Source organism: Zootoca vivipara, chromosome 15, assembly GCF_965207765.1.
Source record: "Zootoca vivipara chromosome 15, rZooViv2.hap1.1, whole genome shotgun sequence".
Lineage (NCBI taxonomy): Eukaryota > Metazoa > Chordata > Lepidosauria > Squamata > Lacertidae > Zootoca > Zootoca vivipara.
This window is the reverse complement of record NC_142598.1, coordinates 9,793,635-9,812,992: the sequence shown is the minus strand read 5'-3', so window position 1 is coordinate 9,812,992 and position 19,358 is coordinate 9,793,635. Positions and strand designations below refer to the sequence as shown.

Sequence of the window (19,358 nt, the reverse complement as noted above, 5' to 3'; positions counted from 1 at the left end):
GTGTTCATTTTTAGGAAACACATATTTGGTAGGATGGAAGAATTTGTCTATTTTTGTTTCTCCGAGTTTATATTTTATATTTATTTTTGTTTCTTCAATTTTATCATTTTTCTCATCTAAAATTCAATTATCCACATTTCTACATTAGTTTGCCATTTTAAAATACCTCATGAAAATTCAAAATTTCTCCTAATATATGCACATTTTATATGAAATTTTTGGAAGGCATTATTTACAAGTTCTAAAGGAGATTGATTGTATTCATGGAGAAGAGGAAACATAATAAATGTTGCAGATCTGGTGGTGAACAAGAGATCCTGTTTAACGTGAAGCAGGTTAGCAAGCATAGACTGGTTTGAACAAAACTCCATGCAATTGGACTAACTCACATAACAAGTGTAATGCAAATGTTTTTCACCTCATGGAGCACTGCGACATGGAAAAGCTTATTTTGGGGAATGCCTTTTTTCTTCCTTTTTTACAATTTTTTAGTGATTTTTGCAATTTACATTTATATTCAAATAATCATACATATAGGATTCCATGAATCCTTGGACTTCCCTCTAACTGCATCATTTAAAATTCTACATTTTCTTTAAAATCCCTATTTTCCCATAGTTCTTGTTACATTACAAGTGTTACAGTCCTGCCAAAGTTTTTAGTTGTTTACAGTGTTCTCTGAGGTAAATTATAATTTTTTCCCATTCTTTAGTAAAATTTCTATCTTCTTGATTTCTGATCTTCCTGGTCATTTTCGCCATTTCGGTGTACAGTGCATTAATATTTGTTTTTTTAAATCAATGCCTTAGTACTATATATTATTAGCCTTATATTATCAACAAAACTCACACACACCAATACTATAGATCAGGGGTGGCCAACTCCCAAGAGACTGCAATCTACTCACAGAGTTAAAAACTGGCAGTGATCTACCCCCTTTTTTGGGTTCAGGTCTAAGTTGCTGAGTTTTTTCAGGGAGGAGGTAAAATGTTGAGCTTTTTTTAGGGGAGCCGCAGTTGTTCAGCTTCTTTGGGGGGAGCCAATGATCTACCAGTGATCTACCACAGGTGTCCAGTGATCTACCTGTAGATCACGATCTACCTATTGGACATGCCTGCTATAGATGCTCAAGAAGTAGAAGTAGTATGAACTATTCTTCCCACAATTATTCTAATCTTAATCGCACTTCCCTCTCTACAAATTCTTTACTTAATAGTAAATTAATTCTTTACTTAAATAGTAAAGTAATAGTAATAGTAATTCTTTACTTAAATAGTAAATTAATTCTTTAATAGTAAAGAATTAAGTGGCACTTAACCTGAAGCAAACTTTCCCATTGAAAGTAATGGAAAGTGGATTAATCTGTTCCAGGCGGGTCCGCGGAGTACTTAAACTGAAAGTACTCAAACCAAAGCGTACTTAAACCGAGGTATGACTGTAATCCATCATCTTTATCAGCCATTCTTCTCTGGTCAGGACTCTGTCTTCCTTCCATCTCTGGGGAATGCCTTTCTAAGTGTCATCATAATGTGAAGCTTAACCCAAAGCAGCCAAGAAGGCAGGTGCTGTAGGAAAGATACTGAAACCTGTTTTTCCATGAGGACCAGACACATGGCTGAAGACTTCCCTCTTCCCTCTCGCACCAACACCTTCAATATTAACAGGTGTTTAGAGACTTGGCCCTCAGGCTTCCATTCTGCGCAGTACTTACCATATAGGTGGAACTTTGGATCTGATCCAGCACTTCTTGGTTGTTGCACTTCAGGTTGAAATTGATAGGCAAGTTGTCTCCAGCCTTGAGTTCCATAGCTGTGACTGCCAAATGGAGATAATTTCCGGATCCTCCTTGGGTCTGGTATGTTGTAGCTATCATGGTCTTGGTTGCCTGACGTTCATTTAAAAGTTGGGGATCTTTGGTTTTTACTTACAGAAAGTGGCAAAGGTTATCTAGGGGCTTATCCACACTTACCTTTTGCCCTGTGCATTCTAGGTATGGGTCCACACTTTCCCGGTCTGTTTCCCAGCACTTTTTATTTTAATAATTTTACAATTTCAAATAAACATTTTACAAACTTTAAAATATCCAATGGCTTCCCTTTCTCGCTTCTCATGGTTCATTTTACATATCATACATCCCTGCATATTTTACTAAAACCATTCAAATCAGTTTTCCACTTTTACATTCATCAAAAATTAACAACACTCTGAAGATCCCAGGCCCCAGAGAGATTAGGCCAGGGAGGCCGGGGTACAAATAAATTATTAATTATTATTATTATTATTATTATTATTATTAATGCTGCCAGCGTTTTCAGCTGTATACAGTTATTTTCCATATATTCAATAAATGCGTTCCAATCTTCTTTAAACGTATGTTCTTCTTGCTCTTATTCTTTATGTTAAATCTGCAAGTTGTGCATATTTTGTCAACTTAAGTTGCCAATCCTCTTTGGGTGGGACCTCGCTTACTTTCCATTTGGGGGATAACAAAACACTCTATGCACTGAGCTATGGACCCTTCCTTAAAAATTCCTAAGTACCCCCCCATGAACCGTTGCTTTGGTTCTGTGTGCGGAAGATACACACAGTAACTGCCAGTAGCACAATTCATGCATTTGAAGGGAACTTGGCATGGCCTCGGGGGGACTCACTGTCATTCTGAGCTCTTGGCTGTTTGCTGGGGTGTTCAAGGATCAGCTTGGCTGTCCCATCATTCTGAGTGGTTCCTTCAGCTGCAATTGGCTCTGTCGCCACAGGTACACGGGAAGCTGGGGAGCCATCAGGATTGGTGACAAACACCTAAGCAATTGAGAAGGAAGAGGTGAATGAGTTGGAGATGCAGCCGCCTCTGCACAGCCAACACTACTTTTCCCAAGACAGCCATGGATTTAACAGATTTCCCACAGCTCCTTAGGTTCGCCACTGTTGATTTCTAAGAGCCTGGGACTGGGCCATGAAAGGAAGAGAGACTCGGGTGAACATTACTGTAATGGGGTTGTTGCGGCTACTCTCGAGTAAAGACGCCCAAGTCCATCCTGTCTTTAACGGTTTTATTGTGCATAATATTTACACTGCAGAGATAGCTGAAAACATGACCTCCTAGTCACTCACAGAATCTGGGAGTGGACGTTTATCTACTTGCACTGGCGTGCTTTCAAACTGCTAGGTTGGCAGGATTTGGGACAGAGCAACGGTCACTCCGTTGCAGGGATTTGAACGGCTGACCTTTCAATCAGCAAACCCAATAGTTTAGACCACAGCACCACCTGCATCCCTTTTGCCATATAACCTGTACATTTGGTTTGGCAAAGTTTCATGGCTTCCCTCAAAGCACTCAGTGAACAGCAATGTTTTAAGAATGCTGATAATTACCGTATATTCCGGTGTATAAGACGACTGGGCGTATAAGACGACCCCCAACTTTTCCACGCAGGAATATTTGCTAGAGATCTCTAGATCCTACACAGGAGAACTCTGGGATCAGGTTAAGTTAAACTGACTAGAACACAGCTTGTATTTCTTATGTAAAATGTCACCAGTCCGGAAACAAACACTCTTTGCACCATAAACTCTCTCAAGTGTTTTGTTTTGTTTACAAATAGTTAAGCAAATGTGAAGTTGTTGTAAGTGGTTCCAACGTATTTCGCCCAATTGCCACACCTCTTACAGAGTAATTGTTTCCTAGCACTCAAAGAATAATGATTGGTGGTTGGAGGGGAGATGATTTAGAGAAATGAACAAAGGGCTGTTCAAGAAAGTGACAGAAACAAAGTCAGGAAAAGAAGGGTGGAAATACATGGAAACCTGTAGCGCAGTCCTTCATCGTACAAATGTGCAAGTCTCTCACTCCTCCACACATAGCTCTCAAAATATCTGGTCACAATGGACATTCCTGAAGAAGGAAGCCATTTCACTCTGGAATTTCTCCATTAATGCATCTTTGAATGCATTCATATACAATGAAATAAAAAAAATGTTTAAAATAACCTTTGTTAAGAAAACAGAAGCTTTTCTATTAGGAACTATTGGTACTGACATCCCAAAAGTCCCTCTCCAGCTGCTAGGGGACTACGATCACCCCCGCTGTCATCAATTTGCCTGGCGTCTGCGAAGCTGAAGTCCAGAGAAGTTGCATCTGGGGGTTCGTGGTCCTCAATGGCAGCGTCTGGAGGATCGGTGTTGTCATCGTCGGGTCCGGGGGGTCGGTGTCCTCAGCGTGATCATCTGGAGGTGGTGCGGGTTTGCAGAAAGTGTGATGGATCCAAGCGGCACGTTCCGACACTTTTATAGTGGTTGGAGTTGTCAAAAGAACCTGAAAAGGGCCCTCCCACTAAGGCTCAAGATGAAGCGCAGGCTGGAGTGCAGCGGAGGTTGGAGCACAGCGCAGGCTGGAGTGCTGCAGAGGCTGGAGCGAAGGCTGGCCCTGTCAATTTCGTTTCAGGTGTAGTTTGATGGCGATGGGGTCATCGACGATCTCTGAGGTCCAAGTGTCACGGAGTGACGCTGTAATGTCCGGTCCAGTCTGTAGTGTCCGGTCTGGTCTGTGGCAGGGAAAGTGCCTGAATGACTGTCTTGGGAGGGAAGAAGAATTGCTGTTTTATATTATATCAGTCCTGCGGTCGGAGTCAAGACGTCGCGGGACTCGGGCACCTCCAGGGGCTATTTCCTCTGCCACGACCAGTAGAGGAAGGGGGGCATTGTCCCAGGTGCCATCCCTAGGGGAATTGACAAAATCCCCCCAGATCGATGTGAGCCTCCCAACGCCTCCTCACCTTCATTCAGGGTGGACACAACAATGGTGCTGGCGGATCCACCGCCTGAGCCGCCTGCCCAGTGGCTTCCTCTCCGCCTGCACCTCGACGCTCGTTCTTTGGCTCGGTTGCCTTTGTGGTGCCCCCCTTTGCTATCATCTTCTGAGAGTTTTGCCCCCCCCCCCCGCTATTATCTTCTGGGGTGATGTCTGGCTGCTCTTCCTTTTTTTGTAGCTGTGGGACAAAATAGTATTAATTAATAAATTAATATAAACCGGGGGGGGGGGAGTCGCCCTCGAAAGGCCTCCAGCTGCCTTCCATTCTGCGGTTCCATTCCATTCTGTGGGACAAAATAGTATCCTATATAATAAAGTCCAAGTTGTCCCTGCGTCCAGTTGTCCCGTGTGTCCCTGGGGTACTGCGCATGGGCCCCAGGGACACAGGGATTGGACAGCAGAGACGACGTACACACACGCGCGCACGCTCTCCCCACCCCCCCACCCCTCTGCCAACTGCTGCTCCCGGCCGGACAAGCGCCTCAGTGTGCTTGCGCTAAAGAGCGAGGAGGAGGAGGAGGCTGCTTTAGCCCCCTTCCCCCCCCCCCCACGACCAGCAGACCAAGGGGCCCAGTACGTTGGATGCCGGTCTGGTGGGACATGACGGCAAGCAGCCGCCAGGAACTGCCACCTCTCGGGCCGGGGGCAAAGGCAGGAAGCGGTGCCGGGGAAAGAGAGCCGCCACTCAGCGCCTCGCTTGCCTTCGCCCCGGCGGAGGCTCCTTTGGGCCAGGCAGCGGCGCCAGGACTCGGGCCGGAGACACCGGGGAAGCGGCGGAGACACCGGGGAAGCGGCAGAGTCACCGCTGCCATGTGCAGCTGAGGAGGCGGCGGGCTGAGGAGGGCGGCCCGGGCCGAGGCGGCGGGCGTCGAGCCGAGGGGGCCGCCGGGGAGGCCGCCTCGAGCTCCGGGCTCCTTCCTTCCTCCTCCTCCTCCTCCTCCTCCTCCAGCAGCAGCAGCAGGAGCGCGACAATGGTGGGACCCCCTCCTCCCATCTCCCGGCAGCTCCGGCCGCCCCTCGCAGCTCCTCACGGGCGTCACCGTAGCCTCTGGCCGGCTGCTGGAGGAGGAGGAGGAGTAGGCTCGCTGGCCCTGGGATCCACCCACCGCCGCCTCCTTTCCGCCCCTTGGCTGCCTGAGCCCCGACACCTCTTCTTTTCTGCCGAGACACGCGCTCTAGCGCCCGTTTTTAAACAGGCTGAATTCCACTAGTTAATTAATAAATTAATATAAACCGGGGGGGGGAATCGCCCTTGAAAGGCCTCCAGCTGCCTTCCATTTTGCGGTTCCCATTCTGCCAATTGCCCCTTAGGCCTCTGCCACCTTGTGCATCTCAGCAGGGCTTCCCTCCTGCTCTGCCTGCTACGTACCTCATTTTGGGAGTCCAGGGAGGGCAGGGAAGTGACGGAGCTCCAGGGTGACATTTCCGGGAGCTGCGAGGAAAAGATGCAAAAGACAAGCAATTAAAAAACACAACCAAACATTAAAACTCAAGGCACCCAAAACTGAACCAACAGAACAGCTTCCATTCTGCGGTTGATATGCCCCCTCCCCTCCTGCCAGGCGTCGCTTAGGCCACTGCCACCTACCCAATCTGGGCTCTGCACATCTTGATGTCTTGGAGTCTCCTCCTTCACTTTGCCTCCATCATCCAGGGGGCTGCCTGGCCCTTCCTTTGGCTCCTCCTCCTGCAGTGGTGGTGGGGAGAGAGGAGAAAGAGAGCAGCCCAAAATGAGACCGGGGGGGGGGGGACCCAGAAGCCAAACTCTCCTTTTTTTTTTTATTGAAAGAAAAGAAAACATAGGAAAATTCCATGATGTTACAAGCATTACAAAATAAAGTCTATCTACATTACCAGTTTTTCCGTTTCTTATCTCTTTTTCCTTGTTGCAATATTCCTCAAATCATATTCTTGGTTTGACTTCCAGTCGCTGTCCGCTGTGGGACTCATTTAGTTTCTCTATGTACAATCCCTTCTCCTCGAATTCTTATTAATTCTTTTGTACACATTATCACCGATCATACCCGTTTATCTGATTCTTTAATGCATACCAAACAATCCAAGACTGTCCTAAAGACTTCGTCATTATTATAAATTTCTTGTAAATATTTTCTGAACTTATCCCATTTTTCCATAAACTTTTGTTTCGAATTCCCCCTTAGTTTATCTGTTAACTGAGCCATCTCAATATATTCTAATAGCTTAGTTCGCCAATCTTCAACCGAGGGTATTTTGTCCCCTTTCCAGTTGGCCGCTATCAGCAGGCGCCCCGCCGCTGTGGCGTATAAGAAAATCTCTTTATACTTTATTGGTATGTCTTTCCCCAAAATTCCTAAGAGGAATGCTTCCGGTTTTTTTACAAAATTGATTTTCATAATTTTTTTCATTTCCTCGTAAATTTTGTTCCAAAATTCCTTTATCCTACCACAACCCCACCACATATGCATCAGATCTCCTCTTGCTACCCCACACTTCCAGCAGGTCTCTGACACGTTTGAATACATTTTAGACAGCTTATAAGGTGTGAGGTACCAGCGGTACATCATTTTGTACAGATTTTCCCTTATTGCATATGACGCCGTGAACTTCATGTTATATTTCCATAAAGTCTCCCAGTCTTCCATCATTATCGTATGACCCAGGTCCTGGGCCCACCTGATCATAACGTGCTTTACTGCTTCTTCTTGAACTTCCCATTCGAGAAGTAGATGATACATTTTGGAGATGATTTTAGTATTATTATTTAACAGATCTCTTTCCATTCTAGATTGTTCCGTATTAAATCCTTTCTTTTTATCCTCCTTAAAGGTTTCTCTTAGTTGATGGTAGTCTAACCAACTCACTAACTCATCTTTTATTTCTTCGTATCCCTTCATTTCAACTTGTTCATCTCTCCACCTCAGCAATGTTTGATAGGTTGCCCATTTTTCCTTGGTGTTTTTCCGCCTTACGGCTTTGGCCTCAACCGGTGATATCCACATCGGGGTTTTGGATTCTAATAAGTTTTTGTATTTCTCCCACACCTTATATAAAGAACCTCGTATTATGTGGTTGGAAAAGGCCCTATGCGCTTTAATTTTATCATAATAAAGATAGGCGTGCCATCCAAATCTCAAATTGAATCCTTCCAGATCTAATAAGTTTGGCCTCTGTAGCACAAACCAGTCTTTTAGCCACATTAAGCACGCAGCTTCATAATATAATTTCAGATCAGGGAGGCCAAAACCTCCCCTTTCTCTGATATCTATAAGCAGCTTATGTTTTATTCTCGGCCGTGCGCCTTGCCAGATGAATATAGAAATTTCATTTTGCCAATCTTTTAAACACCCTGTTTTTCGAATTATAGGAATATTTTGAAAAAGAAAAATGAGCTTTGGCAGCACGCTCATTTTAACGACCGAAATTCTCCCTAAAAATGATAATTTTAATTTACTCCAACTCACCAAGTTCCTTTTAATTTCTTCCCATGTTTTAATGTAATTATCCTGATATAAATTTATGTTTTTTGGAGTTAGCCAAATTCCTAGGTACTTGATTTTTGGAAAGAATTTTAATTGGGTTATTTTTTCAATTTCTAATTTTTCTTCCACGGATAGATTTTTGGCCAGCATTTTGGTTTTTGCACTGTTTAATATAAATCCCGCCACCTTTCCGAATTGATTTATAATTTCTAATAGCTTAATTATGCTTTCTTTCGGGTTTTCAGTCGTAATCATTAAATCATCGGCAAAGGCCCGTAATTTATATGTTCTACTACCAAGTTTTATCCCTTTTATCTCCCCTTCATTTCTGATTTTGTTATTCAAAATTTCCATTAGCATAATGAAAATTAAAGGGGACAGGGGGCAACCCTGCCTTTCTTGTGTAATGTTATTATTTAATAAAATTCTTGCCTTTTGCTTGGTATAAATAGCTTGTATTCCCTTACAAAAAGGTTTCCCCAAGTCCATTTTTTCCATAGCTGCCTTCATAAATTTCCATGAAATTTGGTCAAACGCTTTTTCCGCGTCGACTGCAATTAGCGCTGCGGGCTTATCAATATATATATCTAAATATTCAATAATGTTGATAATATTCCTGATGTTGCTCTGCATTAAACGTCTTGGGAGAAAACCCGACTGGTCCTCATGAATAATTGTTACCAATATGCTTTCCAGTCTATCTGCTAGTATGGCAGCGAACAATTTATAATCGTTATTCAGTAACGCAATGGGCCTATAATTTGATGGAAGAGTTAAATCTGTTCCTTGCTTTGGTATGAGCGTTAAATAACTTTCTCTCCATGATTCAGGCATTTCGCCCTTCTCTAGTATTTTATTCATAATTTCCTTCATCGGGTCTATCAGAATTTCTTCCATCTTTTTGTAATATATTGCGGGTAGTCCATCAGGACCTGGTGTCTTTCCTGTTTTGGCTTTCTTTATAGCCTGGGAGATTTCAAAGATGGTAATCCGGGCGTTTAACCTTTCCGCGTGTTCCTTAGAGATTTTTCCAAGATTGTTTTGTTTTATATATTGTTCTATTTCTACATTTGATTCGTTCCCTTCTTTATATAGTTCTTTATAATAATCAAGAAAGATTTTTTCAATTTCTTTGGGGTTAGAAGTAAAATTTTCTCCTAACTTCATCTTATTTATGATTCTCTCATTTTGTCTTTTTTTCAGTTGCCAGGCAAGTAATTTGCCTGGTTTATTTGCTTGTTCAAAATTTTTTTGTCTCATCATTTTCAGTTTCCATTGAATCTCTTCATTTATGATCGTCGAGTATTGCGTCTGCAATATTTTAATAGTTTGTTTAATTTTATCGTTTCCGGGATTTTGATATAATTCTGCTTCGTTTTTACCAATCTCTTCCCGGAGTTTTTGTCTCTTTCTTTCCTTTTCTTTCTTTTGAATTGCGTTTTGTTTAATAAAGAAACCCCTTATCACTGCCTTTCCGGCGTCCCACACCGTTAAGGCAGAAGTTTCTTTATTTAAATTAAATTGGAAAAATTCTCTAAGGGTCTGTTTCGCTTTGTCCACTATCGAATCATCATGTAATAGAGATTCATTTAATCTCCATCTCTTTAACTTAGGTACTTCCTTCTTTAACCAAATAAGCACAGGGTTGTGGTCGGATAAAATCCTGGGTTGTATTTCGGCTTCCACTATCGCTATTGTTAATTCATTTGGGATCCAGATGGCATCTATCCTGCTTGCCGTCTTATTTGGCTCCGAGAAAAAAGTGTATTCTCTTTCCATTGGATGTTTTGCTCTCCATGCATCGGTCATATTCATTAATTCCATAGTTTGGGTGAATACTATCGGCAATTTAATTTGTTTAGATCCTTTCCAATTCTTTTTATGTGTTCTGTCAATGTCGGGAGACGTAACACCGTTTAAATCTCCCAATAAAATAACCTTTTCTCCCACATATTCAATTATCTTTTTCTCAAGCTTCTGATAGAATTTTTTCGGTCTTTTGTTGGGTGCGTAGATTCCTACAATAATAATCCTTTCTCCTTGCGTTAGAATTTCTATGATAACAATCCTCCCCCCCGTATCTCTAAATAATAGTTTGGGTTGAAGATAGTCCTTTGCATAAATTACCACACCCCTCTCTTTTTTTGTTTTGTCAGCTGAAATGAACTCCCGACCCAACTTTTTATTAACTAAGACTCTTGTGTGTTTTTCCGTCACGTGAGTTTCTTGTAAGCAAATTAAATCAATTTTCTGTTTACACAACTCATGTTCAATCTTATTTCGTTTTTTTTCTCATTCAAGCCATTTACGTTCCATGTCAAGAATTTGAGATTCATCTTGACTTGTTTTATTACAGTTATTACTGATTTTTATTATTTGTTTATTTTTATTGTTTTATCTTTATTTATTTATTTATTTGTTTATTAAAGTAAAGGAATTAAAGTAAACACACTATAAAATACACTTCTGAGAAAAAGAAATGGTCTCCTATGAATATCAAACACCGGCAATAAACACCAACAATTTGTTAGAAATTAAGTTTTTCTAGGTTTCCTCTAGTTCCCCTGGATTGTCCGAATCCTCCCCTCCTACACTTGACCTTCTTACTATCCCCAACTGCTTCGGGTATTTCCTCCAGTATTTAGCTGCATCACCTGTTACCACAAATTTCCTCCTTTTACCTTTAAAATAGAAAGAGAAACCTTCTGGATACTCCCATCTATGAGTTATCGCCTTTTCTCTCAACGCTTCAATAAATGGTTTAAATTTCTCTCGTTTTTTAAAAAATCTAGTTGGAATGTACTTGTGTATAATTATATCACAGTCATCTATTTGTAATTTTTTCTTATTAGTTGTTTGAAGGACTTTATCTCTGATATCCAAGTTCTTAAAAGTTATCAGGCAGTCCCCAGGCCAATTATTCTCCTTTGCGATAGCTGATTTTATTCTGAAAGTTCTATCTATTTGCTGTTCCATTTCCTGTTCTGGAATTTCCAACCATTTAGCTAATTCAGTAACCACTTTTTTCCCAATTTGCTCATCAGGTTTCTCCGGAATTGCCCTCAGCCTCAAGGTCTTCTCTCTCCTATGCATCTCTATCATAGAGATTGCATCCATTACAGCCTCATAAGACTCTTTCATTTCCACCCTCTCTTTCTTTGCCTTCCCCCCCTCCCTCTTCAGTTCTCTATTCTCGTTCTGCAATTTCCTCACTGACTCCTCTAAACTTAAGGTTTTCCCTTTCAACTCTTGCACCGTTTTTGAAAGCTCTACATTTTTTCCCCCCAATTCTTTCATCTTTTCGGTTAACTCCGTTATTATCTTAGCGTTACCATCAATTTTTTCCCCAAAGGAATCCAATTTCTCATTCATTTCTTTTTTCATATCTACAAAGTCCCTTTTGAGACTTAAAATTAATTCCTTCACATCCATATTCAAGTCCATATCTGCTCCTGAACCCCTTCTAGCTTGATTATTGGCATTTCCTAAAAGGCTTGTTGTGGCAGTAACATTTTTTTCCCCAGCCATTTCTGTTGTGATTCCTACCACGTCCCAATAGTCTTACAAACATTAATTACAGAGTGAATAAAAAAGTAATTAGGGTGCAGTGCATATAAAACCACCCCTAAAAGACGTGGGGAGTTAACAATATACGTTGTTTAAGTCAATTTAGGCACGGTTGGTATTTACGGGGGTGACTTTTGACTCCAGGAAAACCAACAAATTTAAACTAACAGCTCAAACTGGCTGTGCCTTGACGCTGTTCAATACATACAGTTCAATACATAGAGTTCCTCTAGTCAGCTCCAGGTAGCGATAAGTCTTGAATATCTTGAATATCTTTTTAGCTCTTTTTAGATCTTCCTGGGGGTGGCACTGTTCTCAACGTAACTTAATTCTTTATCTGGCTTCACTTCCTGCAACCGCTATGACTCCACAGTTTACACAGAAGGTTTGATTGTCTTTCTCAATAGGAGGTTCACTGTCCGAGGGACCTGGTAACAGGTTCTTATCCAATCCAAATCGTTTAATGCCCCATCTCAGTCTCTGCTCATGTCAAGTATTGAGGAGGGGGGGGGAGTTTTTAACACCGTTCCATTTCCCCCTCTAGTTTCTTCCTCATTCCACTGCTTGGGAGCAGGCAATGCAGGGGGGAGCAGACAGTGCAGACAGTAACTAAGCTGGGGGTGTATGTTCCAAAGTGCGTTTCAAAGTGACTGTTTAAATGTTACAGAGTAGCAATTCCACTTCCTCCAAAACAGCCCTTAGAAATTGCTACTGGTTACGCCGGTCTTTGGACAGCCAATCCTATACAGCAGGTTAGCGTTTCTCTCCTCCGATGATTTTGCTATTTTGGTATTTTAACTCAAGCTAAACACAGCGGGGCGACTCCCTGTATCGCCGTTAATTAGCCTCCGACCTGCTTCCGCGTTTTCGGTTCTCTCCACCGCTCTTCAGCTTTTTAATGTAAAGGAACTTCTAAACTTATGCAGTTTGAAGCTCGGGCATGGGGAGGAATAAATACCTTAGGTCGGCTTGATGTTCTTGGAGATTCCTCCGCTTATTTGCTCCGTTTCTCGGGCTTTCTCACCTCAGGCGGGATCCGTGGGCTGGCGTTCTAAGGGAATTCCGCTCCACCGCTCCCTTCGGTGCGGCGCTGGATCCCCCCGACGCCGCAGCCGCTTCAATCAGGTCCCGGACTCCCACCGGGAACCTTTAGGGGGGCTTTGAAGCCCAATACCCCCCCTTTCCGCCGCTAGTGAGTGCGCTCTACGGGAACAACCCGAAAGCGCGACCGGAGCCGATCCGCGGGAAACCAGAAGCCAAACTCTCCTGTCCGCATTGAGTTGCTAGCCAGGGAAGCCCTACAGCCCTGGAACCATGGTGGGCTGGTCCATCAGGACGAGTGGGGCAGCAAGCACATGTAACGGATTGACACGGTTTTGAAATATTTATTCCTACCTGGCTAGAAAAGAGTTAATCCACCTCCAGCTTGACTGACAGAACATTCTGGTGGGGGCGGGACTGTTCCCAGTTTAAAAGGAGGGAGCAGCAGTTTTGTCAGTTGAGGAGAGGGAGAGGGAGTGGGTAGGCGTGAAGAAGAAAGTTGAGAGGCCAGGATAGTGGGGATCTAGATGAGGTTCAGGAAGGCTCGATGTTAAATGTTTGACAGAGATTATCTACAACCAAAACGTATCTTATAAAAACATGAAACGTTAAATAAACAACTATGTTCTAAGGTTAATAAAATTCTTCTCTTTTGTGCCAAGAAGTATCGTCATTATTTTTCCAGGAAGGTATCGGGACTCACAGAAGTAGTAACTCATTAGAGGACAAAACTTACCACAGGAAAAGAGGCGAAAGTTTGTGTCTTAGAGTAACACTGAGGAGGCTTAGAAAGATAACCTGGGGTGTCAACAAGTTGCCAGTGCGGAAAGGGCAAACTTTTACAGTAGGGGGAATCAAGCCGAGAGAGAGAGACCCTTTACTGGTGGCAGGAGGTTATTCTATCAAACAGCCTAGAGTTTTTCTTTGATACCAGGCCACGTGAGCAGGAAGGAGTCTCTCTTTACTTATAAACCCACAAGAATAAAGGGGTTTTATTTGGAGGTGGCAGGAGAAGAGTGTGTGTGGCTTCACCTCTGGATTCCTGAGTCGCATTTTTGTAATAGAGAGGGGGACATTCGTCGCACACAGCCTGCCCTTAGCCTCCCCCTGCCTGTCTGCCCCCTTGCTGACAGCTGGTCCAGAAGGTGGCCTGGTCGGCCGGCCATCTTCCTCCTCCTCCTCTTCCTCCCCAGCCTCAGGGTTGCCCTTGTGCAGCTAAGCAGCTTCCCTCCTGCTCTGTCTGCTACATACCTCATTTAGTAACTCCAAAAAGGGGTCAAGCAGTTCCGTGAGAGAACTATGGGTGCTCCCATGAGGACGAGTAGGGCAGCAAGCACAGCCTGCCCTTAGCCTCCCCCTGCCTGTCTGCCCCCTTGCTCACAACTGGTCCAGAAGATGGCCTGGTCGGCCGGCCATCTTCCTCCTCCTCCTCTTTCTCCCCAGCCTCGGGGTAGCCCTTGTGCAGCTCAGCAGCTTCCCACGAGTCCTGGTCTGTCTGCTACGTACCTCGTTTAGTAAATCCAAAAAGGGGTCAAGCAGTTCCGTGAGAGAACTATGGGTGCTCCCAGGCCTTGTCAGCTCCTTCTCTTCGCTGCCCACCACCGGGGGGGGGGGGCTGCCTGGCCCTTCCTTTGGCCCATCCTCCTGCAGTGGTGGTGGGGAGAGAGGAGAAAAAGAGCGGCCCAAAATGAGTCAGGGAGGGACCCAGAAGCCAAACTCTCCTGCCCGCATTGAGTTGCTAGCCTGGGAAGCCCTACGGCCCTGGTGCCATGGGGGGCTGGTCCATCAGGACGAGTGGGGCAGCAAGCACAGCCTGCCCTTAGCCGCCCCCTGCCTGTCTGCCCCTTGCTCACAACTGGTCCAGAAGATGGCCTGGTCGGCCAGCCAGCTTCCTGCTCCTCCTCTTCCTCCCCAGCCTCAGTGTTGCCCTTGTGCAGCTCAGCAGGGCTTCCCTCCTGCTCTGTCTGCTACATACCTCACTCAGTGAATCCCACAGTCAGTCCAGGGAGGACAGTGTTGTGATGGAGCTGTGGGTACTATCTGGAGTGATTTTTGGTACCTGCGAGGAAAAGATGCAAAAGACAAGCAATTGAAAAACACAACCAAACATTAAAACTCAAGGCACCCATAACTGAACCAACAGAATAGCTTCCATTCTGCGGTTGATATGCCTCCTCCCCTTCTGCCAATTGCCCCTTAGGCCGCTGCCACCTACCAATTGAAACTTGAGGAACTGTGTTCTCGGGGTCTCCTTGGCTTCGCCTTCGTCCTCCAAGGGGCTGCCTGGCTCTTCCTTTACCTCATTCTCCTTCCCAGCCACTTTGTCCTTGGAGCACGGACAGCATGGAGGAACCAGCCCAGAGGTGGTGGGGAGAGAGGATAAAGGCAGCCCTGTTTAGGGAAGCTTTTAATATTGCAGAATGATTGTATCTTAATGTTTCGTCTGACCTCGTTCACTCTTGGCCCCAGGTCTTCTGTGCTGTCTCCAGGTGGGGGGCACAGCTCCTGCACAGCACCCTCATCTGAAGAGTTTTGGGGCCCCTCTTGGTTGGTGTCATCTTCTGGGGTGAGGGAAGTCACGGAGCTCCAGGGAAACATTTCCGGGAGCTGCGAGGAAAAGATGCAAAAGACAAGCAATTAAAAAACACAACCAAACATTAAAACTCAAAGCACCCAAAACTGAACCAACAGAACAGCTTCCATTCTGCGGTTGATATGCCCCCTCCCCTCCTGCCAGGCGTCGCTTAGGCCACTGCTACCTACCTAATCTGGGCTCTGCACATCATGTCTTGGAGTCTCCTCCTTCCCTTCATCGACCTCGTCCAGGGGGCCGCCTGACCCTTCCTTAGGCTCGTCCTCCTGCAGTGGTGGTGGGGAGAGAGGAGAAAGAGAGCAGCCCAAAATGAGACAGGGAGGAACCCAGAAGCCAAACTCTCCTGCCCACATTGAGTAGCTTGCCAGGGAAGCCCTAAAAGCCTGGCACCATGAGGGGCTGCTCCATCAGGACAAGTGGGGCAGCGAGCACAGCCTGCCCCCAGTAGCCCCCTGCCTGTCAGCCCCCTTGCTCACAACCCGTCCAGAAAGTGGCCTGGTCAGCCAGCTTCCTCCTCCTCCTCTTCCTCCCCAACCTGAGGGTTGCCCTTGTGCAGCTCAGCAGGGCTACCCTCCTGCTCTGTCTGCTACGTACCTCATTTTGGGAGTCCAGGGAGGGCAGGGAACTGAAGGAGCTCCATGGTGACATTTCCGGGAGCTGCGAGGAAAAGATGCAGAAGACAAGCAATTATAAAACACAACCAAACATTGAAACTCAAGGCACCCATAACTGAACCAACAGAACAGCTTCCATTCTGCGGTTGATATGCCCCCTCCCCTTCTGCCAAGTGTCGCTTAGGCCACTGCCACCTACCCAATCTGGACTCTGCACATCTGGATGTCTTGGAATCTCCTCCTTGCCCTTGCCTCTCTCCTCTGGGGGGCTGCCTGCCTCTTCCTCATATAGCAGATCTATAAATGAGTCCAGCAGTCCTGACAGCGAGCTATGGGCACTCTCAGGCCTGATGTTGGGCACCTGCGCGGAAAAGATGCAAAAAACAAGCAATTAAAAAACACAACCAAACATTAAAACTCAAGGCACCCATAACTGAACCAACAGAACAGCTTCCATTCAGCGGTTGATATGCCTCCTCCCCTTCTGACAATTGCCCCTTAGGCCGCTGCCACCCACCCAGTCGGGGCTGAACAACTCTGCAAATGCTCCTGGGGTCTCCTCCGTCCCTTAGCCTCCCTCCTCCAGGGGACTGCCTGGGTCTTCCTTCGGTTCATCCTTTGGTGGGGAGAGAGGAGAAAGAGAGCAGCCCAAAATGAGACAGGGAGGAACCCAGAAGCCAAACTCTCCTGCCCGCATTGAGTCGCTAGCCAGGGAAGCCCTACAGCCCTGGTGCCATGGGGGGCTGGTCCATCAGGACAAGTGGGGCAGCAAGCACAGCCTGCCCTTAGCCACCCCCTGCCTGCCTGCCCCCTTGCTCACAACTCGTCCAGAAGGTGGCCTGGTGAGCCGGCCAGCTTCCTCCTCCTCCTCTTCCTCCCCAGCCTCAGGGTTGCCATTGTGCAGCTCAGCAGGGCTTCCCTCCTGCTCTGTCTGCTACATACCTCATTTAGTAACTCCAAAAAGGAGTCCAGGAGCGCCGTGAAGGAGCTATGGGTGCTTCCTGGTCTTGTTAACTCCTTCTCTTCACCGCTCTCCTCTGTGGGGCTCCCTGGCTTTTCCTCGTCCTCCTGCAGTGGTGGTGGGGAGAGAGGAGAAAGAGAGCAGCCCAAAATGAGTCGGGGAGGGACTCGTCCAGAAGGTGGCCTGGTCAGCCTCAGGGTTGCCCTTGTGCAGCTCAGCAGGGCTTCCCTCCTGCTCTGTCTGCTACGTACCTCATTGAGTGAGTCCCACAAAGAGTCCAGGGAGGACAGTGAACTGGTGGAGCTGTGGGCACTCTCTGGTGTGATTTTGGGAACCTGCGAGTAAAAGATGCAAAAGACAAGCAATTAAAAAACACAACCAAACAATAAAACTCAAGGCACCCATAACTGAACCAACAGAACAGCTTCCATTCTGCGGTTGATATGCCCCCTCCCCTTCTGCGAAGCGTCGCTTAGGCTGCTGCCACCTACCCAATATGGGCTCAGCAAGTCTGGATGCCTCCGTGGGGTCTCCGGTGGGGCTTCCTCCTCCGAGGGGCTGCCTGGCTCTTCCTTTGTCTCATCCTCCAGAGGTGGTGGCAGTAGTGGTGGGGGGAGAGAAAGGAGAAAGAGAGGAGCCCAAAATGAGACAGGGAGGAACCCAGAAGCCAAACACTCCTGCCCGCATTGAGTCGCTAGCCAGGGAAGCCCTATGGCCCTGGTGCCATGGGGGGCTGGTCCAACAGGACGCATGGGGCAGCAAGCACAGCACATTAACTCTCAAGGGGCACCCATAATTGAAACAACAGAACAGCGGCATAGCCCGGTTCAACACGGGGGTCTTGGGGGCGGGGGGCGCTGCCTGGAGCCTCTCTGCCGCCTCCCCCTCAGCTGTAGGGTGGCTGAGGGAGAGGCAGAAGCAAGCCCACTCTGCCATTTCAGACAGGAGACGCGTGGCTCAGGCACGCTGCAGGCCCCCGGTAAGTGCTGGTCCCCACGGTGTGGCCCTCAATGCCAGCTGTGTTTTTTGACTCAACTAAAAAGTTTGCTGACCCCAATTTTTTTTAAAAAAAAACTCAGCTTTTTGCCATTTTGCCACCCCCCTCAGTGATGACACCTGGGGCAACTCCCAACCCCACACTGTTCTTTCTCTGCAAGTGCAACTAAAACATTTACTTAGGCCAGTAAATGCGATTAAACACCACCAACAGCCTTACAAGTACCGCAAGGGAACAATGGAAGAATAATGAAAAACTTAAGCACAACATAATAAAGACTAACTCCTGTACCTCTTGCATTATGGTTTAGCAAAACCTTTTCAAACAAAGAGACCTTTAGCCTGCCTTCCCGAAACCAAGCAAGCTATTTTTGGGCAGCACAACCAAGAGCACGCCCATCCCTGTAGCAAAAGGGTGGGAGGACCTAAAAATAGAGGCAAAAGGCCAACTGAGCTTGGTGATAGCTGGTTACTCAATAAAAGAATTAAGTTCAACTTTAGGTCCTACTAAAATTTATATTTAAAATTCCATTCAAACCTAAAGAAAATCAATGGGGGTACAGCCCCATTGAACCGGAATACAGCCCGAACTGAGAGGAACCTTACTCTATCCTCCCAGTATGCTTCAAAGCAGCCATCAAAAACCGTGTTACAGCAAAAACAAAAAATAGCCTATAAAACCTCCTGATATAATTTGAGTTATTCTATACCAATATAGAAGCACCAATGCTAAAATTAGTAATAAGAAATATTTATTTCTCTTCGCACTCTCTTAAATCAGAAGAGAAAAACTACTGACAATTAACAAACAGACCTCTAATACTATTCTAGTCAAAACGTTACCCAATCTTGTTACTCCAACACAGGCGTGCAAAAAAGAAAGCCAAGAAGCCGCAAAAGGAACTCGGCAAAAATTAGTCCCAGCTGTTTACCAAAACATAGCCTTTAGCCTTACAAGTATTAAAGGTCTTGCCTGCCCAGTGACTCTTTTAAACAGACGCGGTATCCTAACCGTGCAAAGGTAGCATAATCACTTGTCCCTTAAATAGGGACTGGAATGAATGGCTAAATGAGGACTAATCTGTCTCTTACGGACTAGCCAATGAAATTAATCTTTCAGTACAAAAGCTGAAATAAAACCATAAGACAAGAAGACCCTGTGGAGCTTCAAAACCAAGTCCATCTAATATGCTCCTTAGATTTTTAGTTGGGGCGACTTCAGAGCACAAAAAAACCTCCAAAAATAAAACAAAACATTTTCATTAAGATTAACACATCAAACATTAGACCCAGCAATTAATCTAAATATTATCTGATC

General features: G+C 45.5%; 2 long non-coding RNA genes across 2 annotated transcripts; both read right to left on the bottom strand.

Moving 5' to 3' along the window:
* Window positions 1–564: 564 nt before the first annotated feature.
* LOC148683372 (uncharacterized) lies at window positions 565–4,268 on the bottom strand. The gene is made up of 2 exons (XR_015947286.1): window positions 3,988–4,268; window positions 565–2,799 (listed from the first exon to the last, which is right to left on the bottom strand). It is a non-coding gene; the product is annotated as an uncharacterized LOC148683372 (long non-coding RNA).
* Window positions 4,269–4,352: 84 nt separating this feature from the next.
* On the bottom strand, window positions 4,353–19,261 carry LOC148683371 (uncharacterized). Its single transcript, XR_015947285.1, has 13 exons — window positions 17,296–19,261; window positions 17,026–17,151; window positions 16,601–16,699; window positions 16,283–16,444; window positions 16,064–16,126; window positions 15,640–15,735; window positions 15,092–15,483; window positions 14,852–14,935; window positions 14,383–14,520; window positions 6,396–6,494; window positions 6,177–6,239; window positions 4,773–4,985; window positions 4,353–4,571 (listed from the first exon to the last, which is right to left on the bottom strand). It is a non-coding gene; the product is annotated as an uncharacterized LOC148683371 (long non-coding RNA).
* Window positions 19,262–19,358: the final 97 nt, after the last annotated feature.